Below are 24,256 nucleotides of genomic sequence, written 5' to 3' on the forward strand. Positions count from 1 at the left end.
AAATCTATCATAGAAATATCTATTATGATAAAAAAGAGTCTAGCACAGAAATACAACAAAATGCCTTGCAGTTAAACTGATTTAGTGTTGGAGTGTTCTGTCTTCAGAGTAAAAGAGCAAAAACTTCTCTTTACCAGGCTTCCCTGGCAGTGCAGTGGTTAAGAATCTGCCTGCCAATGCAGGGTACACGGGTTCGAGTCCTGGTCCGGGAAGATCCCACACACCACACAGCACCTAAGCCCGTGCGCCACAACTACTAAGCCTGTGCTCTAGAGCCCGCATGCCACAACTACTGAAGCCCGTATGCCTAAAGCCCGTGCTCTGCAACAAGAGAAGCCACCACAATGAGAAGCCCGCATACCACAACAAAGAGTAGCCCCCGCTCTCCGCAACTAGAGAAAGCCCATGCGCAGCAACAAAGACCCAACGCAGCCGAAAATAAATAAATAAAATAAATAAATTTATTAAAAAAAACCTTTCTCTTTACCCAGAATACCCAAATTGGACAGTTAATTATGAAAGAGTTGGCTAACAAATGGAATCATTAAAACCATATAAACATTATTTTATTTTTAAGCAAACATAAATATACATTCATTCACCAATCTTTTGATGTAAGATCAAGGCATTTTCTTTGTGTATGGGACTCTGCTGACTGGTATTATAAACCTTGTTTCATATATAAACCACCTCCATAATGCATTGTTATACTTTTCTAGTTTTGGTTTCTTTAATGTAGGTGAATAAAGATACTTGCTAAGCAACCTGAATGCAGAATTCTTAGAGTTTTTATAATTTTTTTCACAATAGTTTACAGTAGTCTCACCTACACCAAATTTAAAAGCAATCTGTTGATTCATTCTCAAGTTTTTCCAAAGCATTAAAATTTATTTTCTTAGAAATATCATTTTGCTCATATTTAACTACAATATTAAGTAAAATTTGCACAAACATAAACATAGCTGACAGAAGATAAACATAAAATTCAACTGGAAGAAGCACACGTGCACAGGCTATTTAAGTAGCCACTAGCTGCTACTACAACTCAGCACACTGTGAACAGTAGTCACAATGCTTTGCAGAGAAAATGGAAGCTGGATTAATCAAGAAATTTGGTGAAATGAAGGTCAATTAAGAAAACTTGTAAATGTGTATCTTATCAGGCATATAACTTGCAAATATTTTCTCCCATTCTGTAAGTTGTATTTTCACTTTCTCAATAATGTCCTTTAAGAGACAATTTTTTTTTAATTTTTTATGAAGTCTAATTTATTTTCTCCTTTTGTTGCTCATGCTTTTTGTGTCAAATCTAAAAAGCCATTGCAAAACCCAAGATCATGAAGATTTACCCCTATGGCTTTTTCTAGTAAGTTTATAGTTTTAACTCTTATCTTTAGGTCCTATCCCTTTGAGTTAATTTTTGTAGACTAAGCTCAATATTTATTCTTTGCATGTGGTTATCCAGTTGTCTCAGCATCACTTGTTGAAGAGACTTTTCTTTCCCCTTAAATGGTCTTTTGACCCTTGTTGAAAATCAGTTGGCCAGAGATGTTTGGGTTTATTTCTGGTTCTTCAACTCTATTCCATCAGTCTATACTCCTATCCTTATGTCAGTACCACACTGTTTGATTACTGTGGCTTTGTAGTAACTTTTAAAATCAGAACGTATAAGTCCTCAAACTTTGTTCTTCTTTTCCAAAATTGTTTTAACTAATCAGGGCCTCTTGCAATTCTACATGAAACTGAGGACTGGCTTTTCCATTTCTGGGGTGGGGGTTGGGGAAGCCACTAGATATTGAATAGGTATTGCATTGAATCTGTAAATCACTTTGGGAAATAACCATTTTAACAATATTAAGTCTTCCAGTCAATGAACACAGATGTCTATCCATTTACTTAGGTCTTGTTTAATTTCATTCAGCAGTATTTTGTAGTTTTCAGTGTATAAGTCTTTCACATCCTTAAATGTATTCCTAGATATTTTCTCTGGATGCTTTCTTAATTTTCTTTTAGGATTGTTCATTACTAGTATATAGAAACACAGCTGATTTTTTGTGCTTTGATCTTGTACCCTGCAACTTTGCTGAATTTGTTTAATTAGCTCTAGTAGTTTTTGTGTGTATGCATTCTTTGGGGTTTTTAACATACAGAATTATGTCATCTGCAAATAGATATAGTTTTACTTCTTCCTTTCCAATTTAGATGCCTTTCATTTCTCTTCCTAGCCTAATTGCTCTGGATAGGACTTTCAGTACAATGTTGAATAGTGATGGTGGAAGCAGACATCCTTGTTTTGTTCCTGATCTTGGAGAGAAAGCTTGCAGTCTTTTACCACTGAGTATGTATGTTAGTTATGTTATAAATGCCTTTTGTCATGTTAAGGAAGCTCCCTTCTACTCCTCGTCTTCTGAGTCTTTTTGCTATGAAGGGTGTTGAATTTTATCAAATGTTCTTTCAGCATCTACTGAGATGATCATGTGGATTTTTGAACCTTTGTTCTATTAATGTGGTATATTAAATTTTCTTAGTGGTTACCATAGGGATTACAGTTAATATCCAAAGTTTATAACAAACTAGTTTGAAATGATACCAACTTAGCTTCAACAGCATGCATTAAATCTGTTCCTATCCAGCTCTGTACCCCCATTTTATGTTGTTTTTGTCACACATTACATTTTATACATCATGTGTCCATTAACATAGATTTATAATTATTGTTTTAGACATTTGTCTTTTAAATCATATAGGAAAGACAGAGGAATTACAAACCAAAATTACAATGATACTGGTTTTATATTTATCTATAGTTACCTTTACCAGTGATCTTTATTTCTTCATATGGCTTTGAGTTACTGTCTAGTGTCCTTTTGTTTCAACCTGAAGGACTCTCTTTAGCATTTGTTGCAAGGCAGGTCTTAGCAATGAACTCTTTTAGCTTTCATTTATCTGAGAATGTCTTAATTTCCCGTTCATTTTTTTTTTTTTTTTTTTTTGCGGTATGCGGGCCTCTCACTGTTGTGGCCTCTCCCGTTGCGGAGCACAGGCTCCGGATGCGCAGGCTCAGTGGCCATGGCTCACGGGCCCAGCCGCTCCATGGCATGTGGGATCTTCCCGGACCGAGGCACGAACCTGCGTCCCCTGCATCGGCAGGCGGACTCCCAACCACTGCACCACCAGGGAAGCCCATTCCCATTCATTTTTGAAGGACAGTTTTGCCAACACAGAAGTCTTGGTTGACAATTCTTTTCTTTCAGCACTTTAAATATATCATCCCACTGCCTTCTGGCCTCCATGGTCTTGATGAGAAATTGGCAGTTCATCTTACTGAGAAGCCCTTGTATATGACAAGTTGATTCTCTCTTGCTACTTACAAAGTTCTCTCTTTGGCTGTCAACAGTTTTAGTATAATGCATCTACGTGTGGATGTCTTTGGGTTTATCTTACTTTGACGCTCTTAGACTTCTTGGCTGTGTATATTAATGTTTTCCATAAAATTTGGAAAATTACAGACTTATTTCTTCAAATAATCTTTCTGCCCCTTTCTTTCTCTCTTATCCTTCTGGGACTCCCATATTGCATATATTGCTAAGCTTGATGGATCCTATAGGTCTCTTAGGCTCTGCTCCTTTTTCTTCATTCTTTTTGCTTTCCACTCCTCAGACTGGGTAATTTCAATTTTCCTATCTTCCCATTTGTTGATTCTTTCTTCTACCTGCTCAAATCTCCTGTTGAAGCCCCTTAGTTTTTCACATGTTTGCTTGTTTTTAATTTCAGCTATTGTAACTTTCAGCTCCAGAATTTCTATTTGGTTCCTTTTTACAATTCCTATCTCTATATTGATACCTCCTACTTGACCATACACTATTCTCCTGATTACCTTTTGTTGTTTATTCATGGTTTCCTTTAGCTCTTTCAGCATATTTAAGGGAGTTAATGTACAGTCTTTGTCTAAGTCTAATGTCGGCTTCCGCACGGATGGCTCCTACCAATTTCTTCTTTATCAATGGGTCAGACTTTCCTGTTTCTTTGTACATTTTGTAACTTTTTTTTTTGAGAACATTCTGATAAGGGTTTCATATTCAGAAAATATAAAGAACCCTTACACTTCACAACAAAATAAACAACCCAATTTTGTAAAATGGGCAAAGAATGTTGAATAGACATTTCTTCAAAGTAGGTATTCAATTGGCTAACAAGCATGTGAAAAACATGTCCAGCATCATTGGTTATCAAGGAAATACAAATAGAAACCACAGTGAGATACCACTCTCTACCCACTAGGATGGTTATAATAAAAATAAATAAATAAATTACAAAAAAGAAGGAAAATAAGATCTGGAGAAATAGGAATCCTCATATATTCCACCAGAAATGTTAAATGATATACCCACTGTGAAGAAACCTTGTGGTTCCTCAAAAAGTTATACATGGAATTACCATATAACCCAGCAATTTCACTATTAGGTATATACCCAAAAGAACAGAAAACAAATAAATACTTGTTCACAAATCTTTATAGCAGCATGATTCCCAATAGCCCAAAGCTATAAACAATCTAAATGACTATCAACAGATCAAAGGATGAACAAATTGTGCTATGTACATACAATGGATGATTATTCAACCATGAGAAGGAATGAAGTACTGATAATTTGAATGCACTTCAGAAACATTTTGCTAAGTAAAATAAGCAAGACACAAAAAGTTACTTATTGTATGGTTTTTATGTGAAATAGGCATAAGAGGCAAATCCACAACAGAAAGCAGATTTATGGTTGCCAGTGGAAGGGGAGAAGAGGGGAATGGGGAGTGATTACTTAATGGGTATGAGGTTTTCTGGAGTGATAAAAAATTTTTTGAAACTATAAAGAGATGGTAATTGCCCACACTGTGAATATTCTAAATGCCACTGAATTGTACATTTTAAAATGGTTAACTGCATGTTGTGTGAATTTCACCTCAATTTAAAAAAGAAAATAACTTCTGTGGCTTAAATTATGCCTCTAAATCAACCCTAAGTCTCAGAGCTTCAACTTCACTGCTTTATCTCCTGGAAGAAACACTTCTACTAAATTGTATTCTTAGTACTTGGCATCATGTACTTGGCTTGAACTGAGAGGTATTACAAGTATCAGCCAAATGAAAACTATTACTGTAGCTATCACACGGCTGTTGTTGAAAGCATGCTGATTTCCCTGTCACCCATTGCCCACTTCACAAGGACCCATAGGAGTAATTCTTCTCAGGCCTCACTTCCTAAAAAGGTTCCTGGATAAACAGTATCTTTTTAAACCTTAAAGATGCTGCGTAACTTGAAATGATTGCACTGAGTTGTTTAGGGGAAACTGTTCCACTCACACCACCTTTTCCCAAATCTCCAGAGTGGGCAGCAAGTCTTTAGACCTTCTCAAGTACTTGAGCTGGGAGAAGAAGAGAGAAATAAGAAAAAGTAAACAAAACTAAGTCACACTGATGGCAGAAGACTTCAGTAAAGGTCTTAAAAGCCCTGCAGCTGAGGTCTGCAAACACCATGAACCCAGACCCCAACTCCAGCTTCATGGAGGCTCAGCCTCCCCCAGGAGACCTGCTCTTAGATCAGCGTGATGTTTCAACTTGTGGCTCCCCTTAATTTGAGCCTGAAGCTCAGATGCAAATTTATGGACCACATTCAATAACAGGGGCAGGCAAACCTTGTTAACACATTTCTGCAGCCTTTAACTTATTGCATTCCTTTATTTTCACCTTCACAATTTTATCTTTCTCTTTTTACCTGTATTTCTATCAACCACTCAATCTTTTTATAGGACAAGATGGAATATAAATAACAGGAAAATAAAAGTATGTGTCACGTTACCAATCTGTATGGAAAATAAACAACCTGCCTACAAATATAACTGCCATCCGCCTCTGTGCAGTGATGAGGTGACCCACCATTCAGGTAATAATATTTAAGATAAATTCTTTACCTTTCATTACAGAATTATCAGCTCAGTTTTCAATCAATGATTTGAAATTATGGCACTTGTAAAAAACCTTAATTTAAAGTTATCTACTGTCCAGTCCCTTTCTTAGACCAGGGAAAATTACTAATACTTGAAAGGACTAGTCTCTGGTGCAACTGTTTCCTCCATTTTATCATATATTTTTATCCTTGTAATAATGGTTCAAATATATATATATACATGTATGTGTGTGTGTGTGTGTGTGTATATGTTTTATTGTCAGCTTCAAATCCATTTTGAAAATAAACAAAGTTAACCAAAGAATGAAAATGAAAGAATAACTCAATCATCAGTGCTTCCTTCCTTTCTCCCCTTCCACCTTCCTTCACCATTAGAAGCCCAATGTATACAGTTTTTATCAGTGGGCACAATCCTCTCTACTAGTACCTTGAAAAATGTACAACAGGGCTTATGAACAAAACAGAATACGATAGATTAAACACTTCTAAGTAACACATGAGTCAAAGAAGAAATCTCAAGAGAAAATTTAAAATACTAAATGAAAATAAAAATAGAACTTAAAATTTGTGAGATGCAGAGAAAGCAGTGCTTAGAGAAAAAATTACAGCATTGAATGCAAATATTAGAAAAGAAGAAAGATCTAAAATCAGTAATACAAGCTTCCACCTTAGGAAACTAGAAAAAGAAGAGCAACTTAAATCCAAAGTAAGTAGAAGGAAAAAAATAATAAAAATTAGAGTAAAAATCAATGAAATTGAAAACAAAAAATCAATAGACAAAAATCAATGAAACCAAAAGCTGTCTTTGAAAATATCTCTAAAATTGAGGAACTCTTAGCCAGATTAAGAAAAAAAGACAGAAGACACAAATTATTAATATTAGAAATGAAAAAGCGGTCATCACTACTGATCCCATGGACATTAAAAGGATAATAAAGGAATATTACGGAGAACTCTAGGCCCACAGATTTGATAACCTAGGTAAAAGGGACCAATATCTTGAAAGACACAATCTACCAAAACTCATACAAGGAAAAATAGATCAATGGCCTATATCCATTAAAGAAACTGAATCAATAATTAAGTACCTTCCAAAACACAAACACCAGGCCCAGATGGGTTCACTGGTAGATTCTACCAAACATTTAAGGAGGAAATTATACCAACTCTCTATACTCTCTTCCAGAAGACAGAAGCAGAGAGAATATTTCCTAACTTGTTCTATGAGGCCAGCATTACCCTAATATTAAAACCAGACAAAGACATTGTAAGAAAGGAAAGCTATAGCCCAATATCTCTCATGAACATAGACACAAAAATCCTAAACAAAATATTAGGAAATCAAATCCAACAATGTATAAAAAAGCATGTGGTACAGAAGGCCTGGGTTTGAGCTTCAGGTTGTCACATACTATTTAGTGGCCTTGGACAAGTCACTAAAATTTACTTTATCATAATTGACACCTGCCTACCTACTACTGTACAGTACTGAAGAAATCAAATAAGAAAAAAATGTGCAGAAGCACATCAAATTACATTGTTACTCCAAACCAGGAAGCACTAATTTAATGAATCACAGCAATGATACCCTGAGCGACAAGAGTCAACAGTGGGAGTTACTGAAATCAAAGCCACAGGTTTAATCTTGGATGGGCTTCAAATTCCCACTGGTATTCATGGCAACAGACTGTAGCTCCAAGTCTAAGTAGCCACCTCCAGGATGCACAGACAACCACCAGGACCAACACACGCTCCCAAGAAAATGACTTGAAGATTCAGATCCTGCAGACAGTGGCAGGACACATCTCTCAGGCACCACCTAAGTACATGACAACACTGCCATCCTATGTTTCTGGAGAGGCTGCATTTATTTTCCACTAAGTGTTCTGGCAGACTGCTTTACCGGAACCTATTACACAGCCACCAATTTATTCGAAAAGGGGAGAAAATAGACACACACACACAAAAATTCATTACCCACAGGATATGTCACAGTTAATGGTAATTAATCAAACTTTTTTCCCTTCGTGTAGAAAACCAGCCACATAAATAACCATATCAGGGATCAATGGAGCATCTGTTTCATCCCTTAAAAAAGCTACTGGCAGAATGCTGCTCAGATTTTCTGGTATGCTTAAAGAAAACTATTTTCAGAGAAAGGAGCTATACTTTTATTTGGAAAAAGAAATCCATAATCTCTTTCCTAAATGTGTTTTCTATGCCATAATTACATTCTTTTATATATGTGTACACACACATTAACACAGGTGACTTGATCAGAAACGCACATATAAAAAATTTAGGTTAGTGCCAATAAAATAGGAAGATAAAGCTTTAGGAATTTCCTTTGACATTTTAGTAAAGCAAATTTCATTTGGAAATGTTTCTGTACATCTAAATAGCATAACTATACTTATAAAAATGTCTAATCTCCCGAACTCATATCTATTGAACAAAATGAAGGGAAATTGCCCCTTATTTGGCCAAATAAATAGCCAAATTATTCTGCCAACTAACCTAAATGTGGGTGTTTATATTGCCTTTAGTACTGCTAGTATCACCAAAATTCAAACTCCATGTATTTTGCTGTCCTCTCCAAAACCAAACCCCATAGGGAGCTTCATCCTCATGCTCCTCAGCAAATTATTTTCACAGTGAAACGTATTTAACCAAGTGCCATTTTAACCAACATCCCTGATAGGTACCCAGGCAACAGCAGTCCTTTTCAGTGCCTCAGCAACTTTTGTCAGCTAAAAATACCTTAAACATAAAGGGATATGCTAGTATGACTATGGTGGGTAACCTATTTGAAAAATATATAATTTAACACTGCCGGCTATTTCATTTATCCTTCTCTGATTTAAGGTATTTCAAAGAATTAGACTTTTCTTTCTGGAAATGTCTGAACATATTTCCTTGAATTCCCTAAAAATATATTTGGCTAGATTAGGTCAGTAACTCCAAGAAAAATAAACACTATTATTAATAGCTATGGCTTGGAGAGCAGTTACAGTGTGGCCTGAACTATTTTAACAAATTCATACATTTGCCTTTTAGCTTCTTACTTTGAAGATTGCAAGGTTTCATATTTTAAAGAAGATTCTAACAGATAGAAAAATATTGGGGAGTCACAGGAATATAAGGTACAGCACAGGGAATACAGTCAATAATATTGTAATAACTCTGTATGTGACAGATGGTAACCAGACTTACCCTGGTGACCATTCCGTAAAATATAAAAATATCGAACCACTATGTTGTACACCTGAAACTAATATCGCATGTCAATTATAATTCAATTTAAAAAATATTAGGGAGGAAGGGAGGTTGATAATGAAATCCCCCTATACAGAGTCAATCATATTTCACTCTTAAGGATACCCAGGGAACAGAGCCAGTACCCAACACAAGGGGAAGGGGACTGCTGCAGAGTCACTTGCAGAGGTGGTCCCTGAATTCATACACGTACAAATGTTAGCAAATATTATTTTAGCTCAGGGTTTCTCAACCTCTACACTACTGATATTGTTAAAGAAAAAATATTCTGACACTTGCTAAACCAGTAAGGAAGATTTTATTCAGGAATATCGCAATGGCTGTCGACTGTTGCAATAGGGGAGAGCGATCAGGTTCAACTCTAAACACTGCAAAGACAGCTGGGAACTTAGACTAACAATCAGAGTGAGGGGGTCAGGAGATGGAAAATTACTAAGACAAGATATCAAGGGTAAGGAGATTCTTACCAAACTGACCTAACAGGAGTCTTGCTGAACACAGGCCAGGGTGATCAGACATCAAGGGCGGGGGATAAGGAATTTGATCAGATAACAAGGGTGATCTGGTATGGAAAGCTAGCGGTGCTGGGGTTCACTAAACTGACTCAGCAGAATTCTTGCTAAAACTGGGCTAGGCAGGCCAAAGACAGGATGGGGGGGCCAAGGCTGAGTGAGGCCTAAAGAAGAAGGCTTGGAGGCGCCCAACTAAAGTTTGGGAAGGAAAGAGTCTTTGTCAACATCTTGGATCAGTTAAATCTTTGTCTTGAGATGCCATTCTGTGCATCTGAGGATGTTTAGCAGCATCTCTGGCCTCTACCTACTGATTGCCAGTAGCACCTCCAACCCCCTCCACCCCCTCCTGCCCCCAGGTTGTGACAATCAAAAATGTCTTGAGACATTGAAACCACTGCTTTAGACCAAGGGTTAGCAAACTTTTTCTGTAAAGGGCCAGACAGTAAATATTTTCGGCTTTGAAGAATACATATACATATTCTTCTTTGTCTTTTTTCAACCATTTAAAAATGTATAAACTATTCTTAGCTGGTAGATCATAAAAAAATGCAGCAGGCCAGATTTGGTCATTGGTTGCCAAGCTCTACCTCAGACTAAATACCACTTTCCAAGTAGATATAGACAGTATACATACAATATTATATTCAACAAAATACAGATTTACTTAAACTATGATTTGGCTCTTGGTAACTTTCTATCAATATTATTTTCTCAAAGGAGGAAGAACAGAATTAGAGGCAGAATCTTGTGGCAGTCCACATTTTTTTTTTTTTTTTTTCGGTATGCAGGCCTCTCACTGTTGTGGCCTCTCCCGTTGCAGAGCACAGGCTCCGGACGCGCAGGCTCAGCGGCCATGGCTCACGGGCCCAGCCACTCCGCGGCACGTGGGATCTTCCCGTACCGGGGCACGAACCCGTGTCCCCTGCATCGGCAGGCGGACTCTCAACCACTGCGCCACTAGGGAAGCCCTATTGGTGTTTTTTAACTGACACTACTTTTGTTTCTGTTTAACATGTTTTTTCACACTCCCTCTCTTCATCTAACATTCTGGAATGCATCTCTAAAATTAATCTGTCCCAGGCTAGAGTCTATGAATATGAAGTAGGTCACTGGAACACCTTATCTTGCTTAAGGGTCAGTTACATGAACCCCCATGTGCCACAATCCTCTCAGCTTTTGCCTCTAGAAACAAATATGTCCTCATATATTAACAGGATTACCCTGGAAATGATGAATGCTAAAAGTGACCCTAGGACTATCTAAAGGTTATACTACAATCCAGCTACTGAATGTGAGAATTTAAGCTATGTGGTACTCTTGTTTTTAACAGTTACAACAAATACAACTGAGAAGAAAAAAGAAGACCCAGAACCTTGTATATTTCAATTCACTAGATTCCATTAGGCAAGGTCTAAATTACTAGGAAAAATGGAGAAAATATCTCCGAACAAATGCAGTAAAACATGTCTAACCTCATAGGATATATCTCCCATGTGCTTATTCTTCTTTGATAAAACATCAACATTAAAATGTCTCCTTTGGGGGCTTCCCTGGTGGCGCAGTCGGTGAGAGTCCGCCTGCCGATGCAGGGGACGCGGGTTCGTGCCCCGGTCCGGGAAGATCCCACATGCCGCGGAGCGGCTGGGCCCGTGAGCCATGGCCGCTGAGCCTGCGCGTCAGGAGCCTGTGCTCCGCAGCGGGAGAGGCCACAACAGTGAGAGGCCCGCGTACCGCAAAAAAAAAAAAAAAGTCTCCTTTGGGAGCTCCCTGGCGGTCCAATGGTTAGAACTTGGTGCTTTCACTGCAGGGGGCATGGGTTCAATCCCTGGCAGGGAACTAACATCCAACATGCTGAGTGGTGTGGCCAAAATAAATTTTTTTTAATTCTCCTTTGATGCTGACACTGTAGCAAAGCAGAAGCTTACCATATTCTTTTTTTTTTTTTGGCCACATTGCACAGTTTTCAGGATCTTAGTTCCCCGACCAGGGATCGAATCCGTGTCATCAGCAGTGAAAGCGTGGAATCCTGACCACTGGACCGCAGGGGAATTCCCAGAAGGCATATTCTTTATTTTCGAATTAATTTATTTTCAAATCATAAAAACAATATATAGCCATTGCAGTATATAGAGCCATTGCAATATATAGCCAACAATATATAGAGAGAGAAAATATAAAGATAGTAAAATCAAAGCACCACCACGAGATAAACTATTTTTAAAGCTTTAATATATTTCTTCCTAGTCTTTTTTCTATACTTTCTAATAATTTCATAAATCTTACTAAGTCAGAAGCATAATATATGTGTGTTTATACACACACTTGGCAAAAGATTTCAACAAATAAGAGATCTATATTTTTAATGTCTTCTGCTCAGTCTTTTATAAATCTATCATAAAAACCCAGAAATCTAGGGACTTCCCCGGTGGTCCAGTGGTTAAGAATCCGCACTTCCATTACAGGGGGCGTGGGTTCGATCCCTGGTAGGGGAACTAAGATCCCACGTGCTACGTGGCATAGCCAGAAAATAAATAAGTAAAAGTAAAATAAAATAAAAACAGAAATCTAAACAAAGTTATGTAAAAATGTACTGAGTCTTTCACTGAAGATTATTTCTAAGAGTGAAAAACGGGTACAAGCAAAGTGTTCAATAATAAGAGAAGGATTAAATACATATGGGACATCTCTATAATGGAATGAAGGACAACTATTAAAATTGGATTTTTTTAAAGAATTTAATGACTTGAAATTAAATCTTGATTCCTCCTCCTTCCATTTAATTTTATATCCTGAGCATATTCCCCAGTTATTAAATTCTAAAAATAATCTAATTTATAAAATTTAGATTTTAGATGCTTGTAATTAAATCTCCTAAAACATCCAAAAACGTTGCTAATTTTATGTAAAGTGGCTAGAAACAAAAAGCGGTAAGACTCCTTTCAAATCCACATTTTATATATATACATTTCTTTAAGTGCTGACATACTGTTCTGCAAATTACTTACTAAAACTGTCTGTGACCACTTAAGAGGAAATCATCCTAAGCTGTGTAGCAGCTTCTAGTTACCACTCAAAAAGAAGCAACCGAAGCAGACAATTAAAACAAAGTTTGGTGAGTCATATGGTAGGGAAAGAATGGCATGCTATGACATCATGTAAGAAGAAGCATTTAACCCAACCTGTTGGTTGGAAGGCAAATGGATCAGACAAGCCTTTCCAGGTGAAATGAAATCTCAGCTGAGTCCTGAATATGGAAATGAAGGTATTAGCCAGGCAAATGGGGCAGTGAGGGAAGAGTACTCCAGGAAGAGGGAAGAGCATATGCAAAGGCCCAGAGGAAGTAGAGAGAACGTGACATATTACAGGGAGTGCAAGTCGTTTACTACGGCTGGAGCACAGAACTGGAGTGGGAGAGCACTCTTCTTAGGGGCTCCAAAATTACAGAGGTCCTCCCTCTCTGGCCAGACTAGACTCTGGACTTTTTTGTATTGTTCTTTCATTAAAATAAATAGAAACTAAGGACCAGAAGAGGCAGAGACTCTTCCCAGCTCTCTTCCTTGTGGCGAGATTCTTCAAATGGTGGAATTGTCCTGTTCCTCCAAATTGGTGGGGCTTGCTCAACAATGAAGTAGATAATAGGGGGTTTGCCCAACACTGGAGGACCAGTCAAGGAGGGTGAGTCTGGCAGATGCAGGCAAGTGTCATGATGAGATTTACTGCTAGGAAGAATAACACTCTGGCAGTAATATAAAGAAATGGATGGAAAGAGGACACCGTTATAACAGCGGGGGCAAACGATGAAGGAGGTCTGGACGAGAATACTTACGATGGAATGCAGAGAAATGGAAGTGTGCTTTGAAGAGAGACTAAGTAGGTGGACTGGAGAGGACTGAGCAGACATCCAGGTCAAGGGGAAGGGTAATCCTAGATGTCTAGCTTGGGCTACTGAGAAAGGAAGGCAGCAGAGCACAATGATTAAAATTCCCCGCTCTGGGGCTTCCCTGGTGGCGCAGTGGTTGAGAGTCCGCCTGCCGATGCAGGGGACATGGGTTCGTGCCCCGGTCCGGGAAGATCCCACATGCTGCAGAGTGGCTGGGCCCGTGAGCCATGGCCACTGAGCCTGTGCGTCCGGAGCCTGTGCTCCGCAACGGGAGAGGCCACAACAGTGAGAGGCCCGTGTACCGCAAAAAAAAAAAAAAGATTCCTCGCTCTGGGATTCCATCTCTACCAGATAATGGTTTTGTGACCTTGGGAAAGTTACTTCAACTCCATGTGCTTCAGTTTCTGCATCTGTATAGTGGGAATAACAGTAAAGTCTATCTCAAAGGATTTTATGAGGAGTTAATGGAAGTTCTCAGAACAGGACCTGGCATGTAGAAGATGCTGGATAAGTATTAGTCATGTAAAGGGTGATGGTGATGCCATTCGCCAAGATGGAGAACACGAGAGGAAGTGCAGATTCCAGGGGCAAAGAATGATGAGTTCAAGCTCGGATATGTTAACCTAATCTGCCTGCAGGACATCCAGGAGGCAGCCGATGACATGGGGCTACAGCTCCGAGGAGAGTTTTGAGTGTCAGATGCTGCTTTATAAAGGGTGGTGCTAAGGAGACATCTGAGCAAGGACCTGGCAGACAGGAAGAAGCAGGCCCCAAGGGGACAGCACCTAGTGAGATGTGGAGAAAAGAACTCGGGCAGTCCCTAGGGAACACCGACATTCAAAGGATAGACAGAAGGAAACAGACTGAGAAGGAGCAGTCACAGAGACAAGAGGAAGACTCACAAAAAATAATTCTAATAAAGCTGTACCGTAAAAACTAAAGAAACAAAAACATGAATGACATTGAGATAAGGGCGACATACCACAGTGCACAGGGAATCAGCTTAGAGATTGGAAATCAAGGGTAGGGACAAAAAGATCTCAATAAAAAATAGTATTCCCTAAGAACCAGAATTTACAGTTTACTAATTTTTTTTTATAAATTACCTAGAAGAACCACATAGTGAAATCTCCAAGTTTATAAGACACAGAGAGCTCTTTTAGTGAGCGGACTGCCTTACCAATGAGGATAAGCCTGCGAAAAATCTCATACAGCAATCTGAGTAGCCAAGAAAGAATCACATTTTTCAAGGAAAGAAAGCAGAACATAATGGCTTCACTGAAAAATAATGCAAATTGCATTTTGAAAATAAAGTTCTGGCCCCAAAGCCTTCAGTTACTGAACACAAAAAAGCCACTTTAAATCACATCACTTTGGGGCTTAGAGGAAACAGAAATAGTCATTGGTCCAGATCGTAGATATGGGAACTATTCTGGAAATCTTGCTGAAAAGCAGATAACTGAGTCATCCAAGACCACTGAGTCAGAATCTCAGGGTACAAGGTTAGGAAAAATGTACCACTTTCTGACAATTTTTAAACAAGCTTACCAGACAATTCACGTGCACACCAACATTTGGGAAGCCCTGATCTGCCCAAGCAGGAGACCAAGGGCTAAAGAAAATGAATGGCTTGGACAACAGCACACAGCTAACGAGAGCATCTAGAGCAGTTCTCAAACTCTAAAACGCATCAGAATCATCCAGAGAGCTTGTTTAATACAAATTTTTGAGCTCTACTCTCAGCGTTTCTAATTCAGCCCAAGAATTCACATTTCTAACAAGTGTCCAGGTGAGGCTGCTGCTGCTTACCTGGGGACCACACTTTGCAAACCTCTGGTCTGGACCAGTCATTAGAGACTCTTCTCTGAGTACATCAACTCAATGCAGCCTGTACCCTTAAAGAAAAGCCAGGGTGTTTCAGGAATGAGGCTGAAAGTGAAATAGAAAAACATGACAAAATATAAATGTCATACATGTATTCTAAGCCCTTCTGGTCAATTGGAAGAGTCATAGAAAGCTGGAAGAGACCCAGACTAAGCTAGAGTGAAATTATAAGGGTCAGGGAACATGAGAAGAGACCAAAATGACTGAATAAATAAAAAGACGAAATTCACAAAACAAGGTAGAGACAGGTCATGATTTTAAAATCCGTAAAATTACGAAACGGTATGTGCAGAGTGAACAAATTTCAGAATGACAGCATTAGGCAGCTGGTTTGATTATTTGACTGTGAGAAGTCGTTTTTAAGTCTCTTTTTTGTGTTATTTACTCAGAACATCCCAAAACAGTCTTGAGGCTAAATTTTAACTCAAAACAACTTTTGAAAATGGTTTCCCACTGGCCCCACACAAAGCCAGGGAAGCCACGGAGAAACATTCCTCACTCACCACCTCAATTCTGCATGACTCAGACATTCTGGTATTACATTAGAAAGAGCAGCATTCCAAGGCTACTCTAACGGCTCCTCTTTTCTCATATAGACAGCCCTTAGCCCTAAAACACTACATTCAAATACAGAATTCTCTCAACAGCTCAGAATATCTGTAATTGCCTCTGTCTACCTGCTATTTGTCTCACTGTTCTGAGAACACATCCAAAATCCGTAACGATGAATTCCACTGACAGCATCTCCTCAGGACTGTCATGCACATATTACATCATATTGTCTTCACCTCTTTTCAAACCCATTTTCCACTTGTGGTTCTTACTGTGCTACCTCTAGTATCCGCTGTCATTTCCTCCAAAGAAATACACCTAAGTGTTATTAGATCCTTTCATTATCCATTTTACTCCTCCTACATCCAGCTAAGTTGCTCCCTCTACCTTCTAAGTATCCTTGCCCAGGCTTTCCTCTTTGTTACATATATTTGCTTTTGTACTCTCCCCACCCAACTCCCAACACCCTCCTGTCTTCCCCAAAATAACCTGACTTCCAAAGGCACAATATCTGGTTTTTGACCTTTTCAAAGCCAGTATAAATATCATTCTGTCAACACATATACTGCTATTTAGAGCTAAGAGGCAAAAACAGGATCTAAGTAACTTCTGCTACCCAGACAGGTGAATGGTTCAAGCTGGCTTAGGTTTTTCCCAGGATTCATTACAGGCTATTCTTTATCATAAGAATGTCGATTCTGCTTATGGCCTTGAAACTAAAGCTTCCTAAGACATTAGAGGATCTCTCATTGGCCAAGCCCTATAGCAGGACACAGACACAGACAGACAGACAGACACACACACACACACACCCCTACCTGAAGACCAAAACTCAGAGTTTACCATCATCAAATTCCAAATATAGTAAGTCATTGCCCACCAAATAACTAACATAAAACTTAAACACAGGCTCTATGCTTACCTACAATTATTAAATCTCAGTCTAAGGTGAGCTTCAAATCTATGCAATACTGTTTTGTTTCTGAAATATATTCTTAATTAGAAGCAAGAGACTTTATGGGAATTGCTACATAGATCCAACAGTGACATTTTGACTGTCTGTTTGTCCTTTCCTTATCCTAAACTGTCTTTAAAAATACAAACTTCACTGCAATAAGTAGTGTTGGGAAAACCAGATATGCACATGCAAAGGAATGAATTTGGACCTTTATTCTACACCATATACAAAAAGTAACTCAAAATGAATCAAAGACCTAAAATAAGACTTAAAACTATGAAACTCTTAGAAGAAAACATAGGGGAAATGCTTCATGATACTAGACTTGGTAATGATTTCCTGCATAAGACATCAAAAGCATAGACAACAAAAGTGAAAACAGACAAATTGGACTACATCAAAATTTAAAACTTCTGTGCATCAAAGGACATAATTAACAGAGTAAAAGGGCAGCCTACAGAATGGGAGGAAATATTTGTAAACCATATATCTGATAAAGGGTTAATATCCAGAATATGTAAAGAACTCCTACAACTCAACAACAAAAAGACAAATGACCCAATTAGAACATGGGCAAAGGACACTGACTAAACATTTTTCCAAAGAAGATATGCTAACAAGCATATGAAAAGATGTTTAACATTACTAATCATTATGGAAATGCAAATCAAAACCATGAGATATCAGGATGGCTACTATCAAAAAACAAAACAAAACAAAACAAAAAACAGTGTTGATGAGGATATGGAGAAACTGGAATGCTTGTGTACTATTGGTAGGAATACAAAATGGTGTCGCTGCTGTGGAAAACATTACGGTCGTTCTTCAAAAAATTAAAAATAGAATTACCATATGATCCAGCTATTCCACTTCTAGATATATACCCAGAATAGCTGAAAGCAGGAATTCAAACAAACATTTATATACCCATGTACAAGTAGCATTATTCATAATAGCCAAAAGGTTGAAGCAACCCAAATGTCCATCAATGAATGAATGGATGCACAAAATGTGGTGTGTGTGTATGTGTGTGCGTGCATGTGGGTATAATGGAATATTATTCAGCCTTAAAAAGGAAGGATATTCTAACACATTCTACAACATGGATGAACCCTGAGGACATTACTCTAAGTGAAATAAGCCTGTCACAGGAAGACAAACACTGTATGAATCCACTTCCATGAGGTATCTAGAAGAGTTAAATTCATAGAGACAGAAAGTAGAATGGTGGTTGCCAGGCGCTGGGGGAGGGAAGAATGGGGAGTTGTTTAATAGGTAGAGAATTTCAGTTTTGCAAGATGAAAACATTCTGGAAATTGGTTGCACAGTAATGTGAATATACTTAACACTACTGGAACTATACACTTAAAAATGGTTAAAATGGTAAATTTTGTGTTGTGTATTTTAACACAATTTTTTAAGTGTAAACTTAATGAAATATTTTCTTGTAATAGACTCAACTTATAAATCTATAGTCACATTTTTATCTTACATACAGTGTATTATCTCTTAATATTAACATGCACATAATGCTATAATATTGTATATGTCTTTGAAAGTAAAGGTATAATCTGTAGAATTGAAAATATCTAAAAAACAACACATTTTATACACAAAGCTTACATTCTGTAAAATTAATAACTTTGTAGGAAAGGTTACTAAAGAATGCACATGATAATGAAAATAACATGGCATCAAAGTCTAGTACTTGATGTTAATACTCCATTTCATGTAGGGTATTCTAAGAGCTTCATAAAATCTCAGAGCACTATAAAGAAAGGATTTCACCTGTCTGAACCATAAATAGCACAGCAAAGCTTTCATCACAATGTTTACTGAAAAATGCTTGACTGGATGCTAGAGTAGCATAGCACAGACTCCAGGGGCCTCTAATACCTACCTTTGGTGCTCCAAGGACAATGGTGCTTCAAGGACAAAGGACGACTCTGTCTGAAAAAGTTTCAACGTCACATCCCCTACCGGACTCTTAATCGCCCTCCCCACCAAGTTGCGGTGGTTACGAAATTCCTGAGCCTACCTGGGTGAAGGGACCTGTCCCAAATAAGGAAAGGCATCTGCCCTGTCCCACTCCCACTCTATAGAAGGAAGGTATATGTGCCTCAACCAATCAGTAAACGAAATTTTCACCTTGGACCGTTCTTTTATTTTCTGGCTATAAAAACTGATCAATAGCACATGTTTGGGCTCGACTCTCCCAGACTACTAGGAAGTCAGCCCGCTGTTCTGGCAGTGACCCTTCTCTCTAATAAATTCTATCTTCTTTACATTCTGCCTTGTGTCTGGAAATTCTTTTCCAACCCGCGTTCGGACCACGACACTACCCCATTACTCTTTACCCTCCATCTGAATAAGATATCTGACGTATGACTTACTGGCAAATTAAGAAGATATTTCAAAAAACTTAGTATTCAGCATCTAGAGGTTAAAAAACAGATTTATCCATTTGCATCCAATGAAAAATGTATCCATTTTGAATTTAGACATAAAGTTCAAAGTATAGCTTTATTCGGTTACATTCTTAATTTGATCTAATAATAAGCTATTTGAGAACATAACCCTGTGTCACGACGGTATACTAAAAATACTGGCACTGTTTTATTCAAAGCAAAAATTAAGGTGATTACAACACCTTTAAAACCAAAAATACAAAGATTAGGTACAAGTATGCTTTTATTGCATTGGGGGTGTCAATCTTGGGTGGTATTTACTTGTAAAACGCAGATTCCCAAACCCTTCCCCCTAGCACTCTGATTCAGATTCTGATACACTAGATGGTGGCCTACTAATTTGTATTTTCAATGTGCTATTTAACAAGCACTCTAACAAGGCTTTGAGAAACAATGCAAAACACACCTCTAATAAGATGCTAATTACAGCGCCTTAGAGGTATACCTTATGAGGAAGTTAAATCTCATCTTATTCAACCTGACAAACACAGGAATCCTTTCTACAATACTGACAGATAGACTGATTGATCAATTTTAATAAGAAAGAATACCAACATTTACATACAAATAAATGGCATATGCTTCTCTGTAAACTACAAGTCTAATCACTTATTTTAACAAGACTATCATTGCTTGAAACTTAGTCACCTCTTTCGAGAATTAACTTTCAATACAGTGTATAAGCCTTCAAACACATATACAATTATAAAAAGAGAAACTGGTTTCATTACGTTATTGCTCCTGATCAAAATTAGAACTCCCCAGATACCGTAGCTCTGAAGACATTTAGATTACTTCCCAAATACACCCTCACAGGGTTGAGATTTGCCACCACAGAAAATAGGATGTTTAGATACATGTTTATGTATGGCCAAGTCGCTTTGCTGTGCACCTGAAACTATCACAACATTGTTAATCGGCTATACTCCAATGTAGTTTAAAAAGAAAGAAAATAGGGACTTCCCTGGTGGCACAGTTGGTTAAGAATCCACCTGCCAATGCAGCAGACACGGGTTCGAGCCCTGGTCCGGGAAGATCCCACATGCCACGGGGCAACTAAGCCCATGCGCCACAACTACTGAGCCTGCGCTCTAGAGCCCGCGAACCACAACTACTGAGCCCGCGTGCCTAGAGCCCCTGCTCCACAACAAAAGAAGCCACCGCAATGAGAAGCCCGTGCACCACAACGAAGAGTAGTCCCCACTCGCCGCAACTAGAGAAAGCCCGTGTGCAGCAACAAAGACCCAACACAGCCAAAAATTAATTTTTTTTAAAAAAAAAGAAAGAAAATAGAATGTTTAAAAGAATGCTACCAGAGGATCAAGATGCAGTTCCCAAAGAAAAAATGTTTAAATGTTTTGAGAAGAGGAGAGAGTGTAGCCTCTCAGAAACACTGCTTTGAACAAGATAATGTTCACCTCTGTGAACAGGCAGTGTTGCCTGCCATTCCAGTAAACAAAGAATGTTGCTGCCATTCTAGTAAACAAGGACCAAGCCATCAGCTGCTGCAGCATCCCACCCCACCACCACTGGTGGTACGCCCTGAGGGGAATTCAGGATAGAGAAAAACAGGAAGCATTCTGTGCTTTGGATACTGGCCCTAGATAGTTAAGATGCATATCTAAGGAATAATTTCATTCAGCCCAGATTCTTACCTCTCCCCATACATAGAAAAGCATTAAAATCATTAACTTGCAATGTCTGTTTTTGTGATTAGCAGTTATCTTTTGATGTTCAACTACATTTTTGTTCCAGCCCAATATGCCTATGCATCCTGGCTCCTCCCTAAACTCTCTGGAGCAGCTCCTCAGAGGTATCTGAGAGGCTGTCTCCTGGCCTATAGTCCTCAGTAAGGTCCCTGAATAAAACTTAACTCGAAACTTCCAGGTTGTGCATTTTTCTTCTGTCAGCACTTGGATGTGTAAATTCAAGTAGGCCTACTTGTTTTTAAGTTTATTACTGAACATTACTGAACACATCTCAATAGTAATAAGAAAAGACGACATTACCTGTGAGTGCTCTCTTCACGAGCCTTCTGCTAGGTTGCGTTTGCTCACTTCACTCTATCAGAGGGGCAGAAAAGATTTCTCCAACACTTGGCACTGCTGGCAACTCCCAGAAGAAGACTTCCAAAATCTATGGAAAGGAATTAAAAAAAAAAAAAGCCCCAGAATCATTGATACACCACAAAAAAAACCCAATCTAAATTTCTCCAGTTTTTCTCCCCCATATTTACCACCATTTGTTGTGCACTGAGTGGGTTCTCCTCAGATTCCACTTATTATTTTAAAAAAGTTATAAACAAGGGACCTCCCTGGTAGTCCAGCGGTTGAGGGTCCGCACTCCCGGTGGCAGGGGGCATGGGCGAGTGGGGAGGTGGCAGGGTTTGACCCCTGGTCAGGGAGCTGGATCCCGGGTGCCCCAGCTAGGAGCCTGCATGCCGCAACTAAAGATCCCGCATGCTACAATGAGGATCCCGCAAGGGGCAACGAAGATCCTGCGTGCCACAGCTGAGACCCAGCACAGCCAGACCAATAAATAAATAAATATATATATTTTTTATTTTTTAAGTTATATGCAAAAATCAAATCTTTACTTAGAATTCTGAATGCTAGTGAGAAATGAAAGACTCCCACTGGGTAGCAAAAAGTAGAGAAGGATTCTTCTGTCCTCCAAGAGATGGTAAGTAATTATATGTAGGGCGCGGCCGGATAGCCATTACGCATGCACTAAGTATGCCGCTAGGGCGTATGCACCTAATATGCTAATCAGGTTTTGAAGCAGTGGCCTATCCAAAGTCCGGCTTGCGAAATGCGATAACCATACGGACGAATCAGGGACTTACACGAGTCCTTAAGCCCTTATATAAGCAGACAGGCTCGAGCGTACGGGGTCTTCCTTCCATCCGCCCGAAACCAAGCTGTACTCCAATAAAGTGTGATGCGAGAAGAATCTAGCGTGTGGTGATTCGTCATTCTGCTGGTCAGAAGCGGCTCGCCGCAAGTGGTGCCGAAACCCGGGAACCTGCGCGCCCCGCATGGAGGACCGATTCAGAACTCGACACACGGAGTGAACCGCCGTTAAGTAGTCCAGTTTAGGATCAAGATCCGATTTGGGTCCCGACAAGGTTAACAAGAGTCGTGGAAGATAATCCCAAGAACGATGTGGAGCGCTCAAGGAGTGACACTGGACTGGATACTGTTGATGAGCTTCCCCCTGCTCAAGGCGGAGATCAAGACGTTTTGGGGAATTAGCCGAACTTGGCCAGTCCCCATCCCCGTTCATTCTCAAAGTACCATTCTCCCAGTATTGTATTCCACTAGCTGTGAGATGAATACGGCTTATGCTAGGCCACTAAGCACAGATTGGATGCTCTGAATAAGAGCAAGCAGATTGGAGAATTCCTAAAGGGAAATTGGTCCCGCGAGGCGGAGAAGATGATATTTAAGCAGAAGTTGAATATCCTGCAGCTGAATGTAACCAGAGTGGATCCAGTGACTCTTGGAGAATTTACCGCATGGCTAGCTAGAGCATTTTCCTTTTTTAAGGAATGGGTGGGTGTGGGACTGTTCGCAGCCTGCTGTTTGTTTGGGATAGTGTTGTGTCTCTGGTTGGTCTGTCGTATTCGCATTCGAACCCGGCGAGATAGGATAATGCTCACTCAGGCGCTTGTGGCCATCAGTGAAGGCGAGTCCCCCGCAGCCTGGCTCTCCACCCTAAAAAACATATGATCGCCCTTGCACAGAGGGGCCTTGCCGCCATTGCACCTCTATAGGGGATCGGCCCTAGGGGCTGCCTCTGCACGGAGAGGTCTCGTTACCATTGCACCTCCATGAGGAGCCCATGCCACGTGAAGACAGCCCTTGCACCCTGCAGTTCGATTGCGAGCATTGCACGCAGGAGGGTGTCTGCGAATGCAAGCGGAAACTACCGGTACACCGTGTACATACCCCGGTATGAGCACTGGTACAGGTCAATGTCCGCTGCAATGGTCGAAAAGAAAAAAGGGGGAGATGTAGGGCGCGGCCGGATAGCCATTACGCATGCACTAAGTATGCCGCTAGGGCGTATGCACCTAATATGCTAATCAGGTTTTGAAGCAGTGGCCTGTCCAAAGTCCGGCTTGCGAAATGCGATAACCATACGGACGAATCAGGGACTTACACGAGTCCTTAAGCCCTTATATAAGCAGACAGGCTCGAGCGTACGGGGTCTTCCTTCCATCCGCCCGAAACCAAGCTGTACTCCAATAAAGTGTGATGCGAGAAGAATCTGGCGTGTGGTGATTCGTCATTCTGCTGGTCAGAAGCGGCTCGCCGCAATTATATACTTCTTTTAGAAGAGAAAAAACTGTGAAACTAAATAAATCCATATCCATGCATCAGCAGCATCATAGTATAAGGACAACAAAATATAAAATAGCAAGGAGAGGATCACAAATAACTTTCGTAACCTGCTTTTTTAAAAGTGTGATACTCCCCAAATATTCCCTGGTACCTCTGACCTATCCAAACACTGATAGTTGAAAGTTTAGTTTCTGCCATCCCATGGGTAAAGTTTACTTTGGTCTTAGACACACATTTCATATCATCAGGCCTAACTGGGAAGATAAGTTTCACAATACAAATGCATGGCGTAATCCCTACTGTACAGGTAGAAAAACATAAGCTTAAAGAAGGCTGGGAAATTATCCCACCTAAGATAAACAGTGCAGAGAAGAGGTGTCCCGGAAAGGACAGCAAAGAGACTAACCCCAAGCGGTTA

General features: G+C 39.5%; 1 protein-coding gene across 2 annotated transcripts in view; it reads right to left on the minus strand.

Annotated features, from left to right (window-relative positions):
- FAM160A1 (family with sequence similarity 160 member A1) overlaps positions 1 to 24,256 on the minus strand; it is a 269,946-nt gene that overhangs the window by 168,013 nt on the left and 77,677 nt on the right. For both annotated transcript variants that reach the window (XM_032632821.1, XM_032632820.1), the window contains exon 2: positions 21,502 to 21,628. The gene's annotated coding sequence lies outside the window, so the exon portion shown is untranslated. The remainder of the gene's footprint in view (positions 1 to 21,501; positions 21,629 to 24,256) is intronic.

Source organism: Phocoena sinus, chromosome 5 (assembly GCF_008692025.1).
Source record: "Phocoena sinus isolate mPhoSin1 chromosome 5, mPhoSin1.pri, whole genome shotgun sequence".
In the NCBI taxonomy this organism is placed as follows: domain Eukaryota; kingdom Metazoa; phylum Chordata; class Mammalia; order Artiodactyla; family Phocoenidae; genus Phocoena; species Phocoena sinus.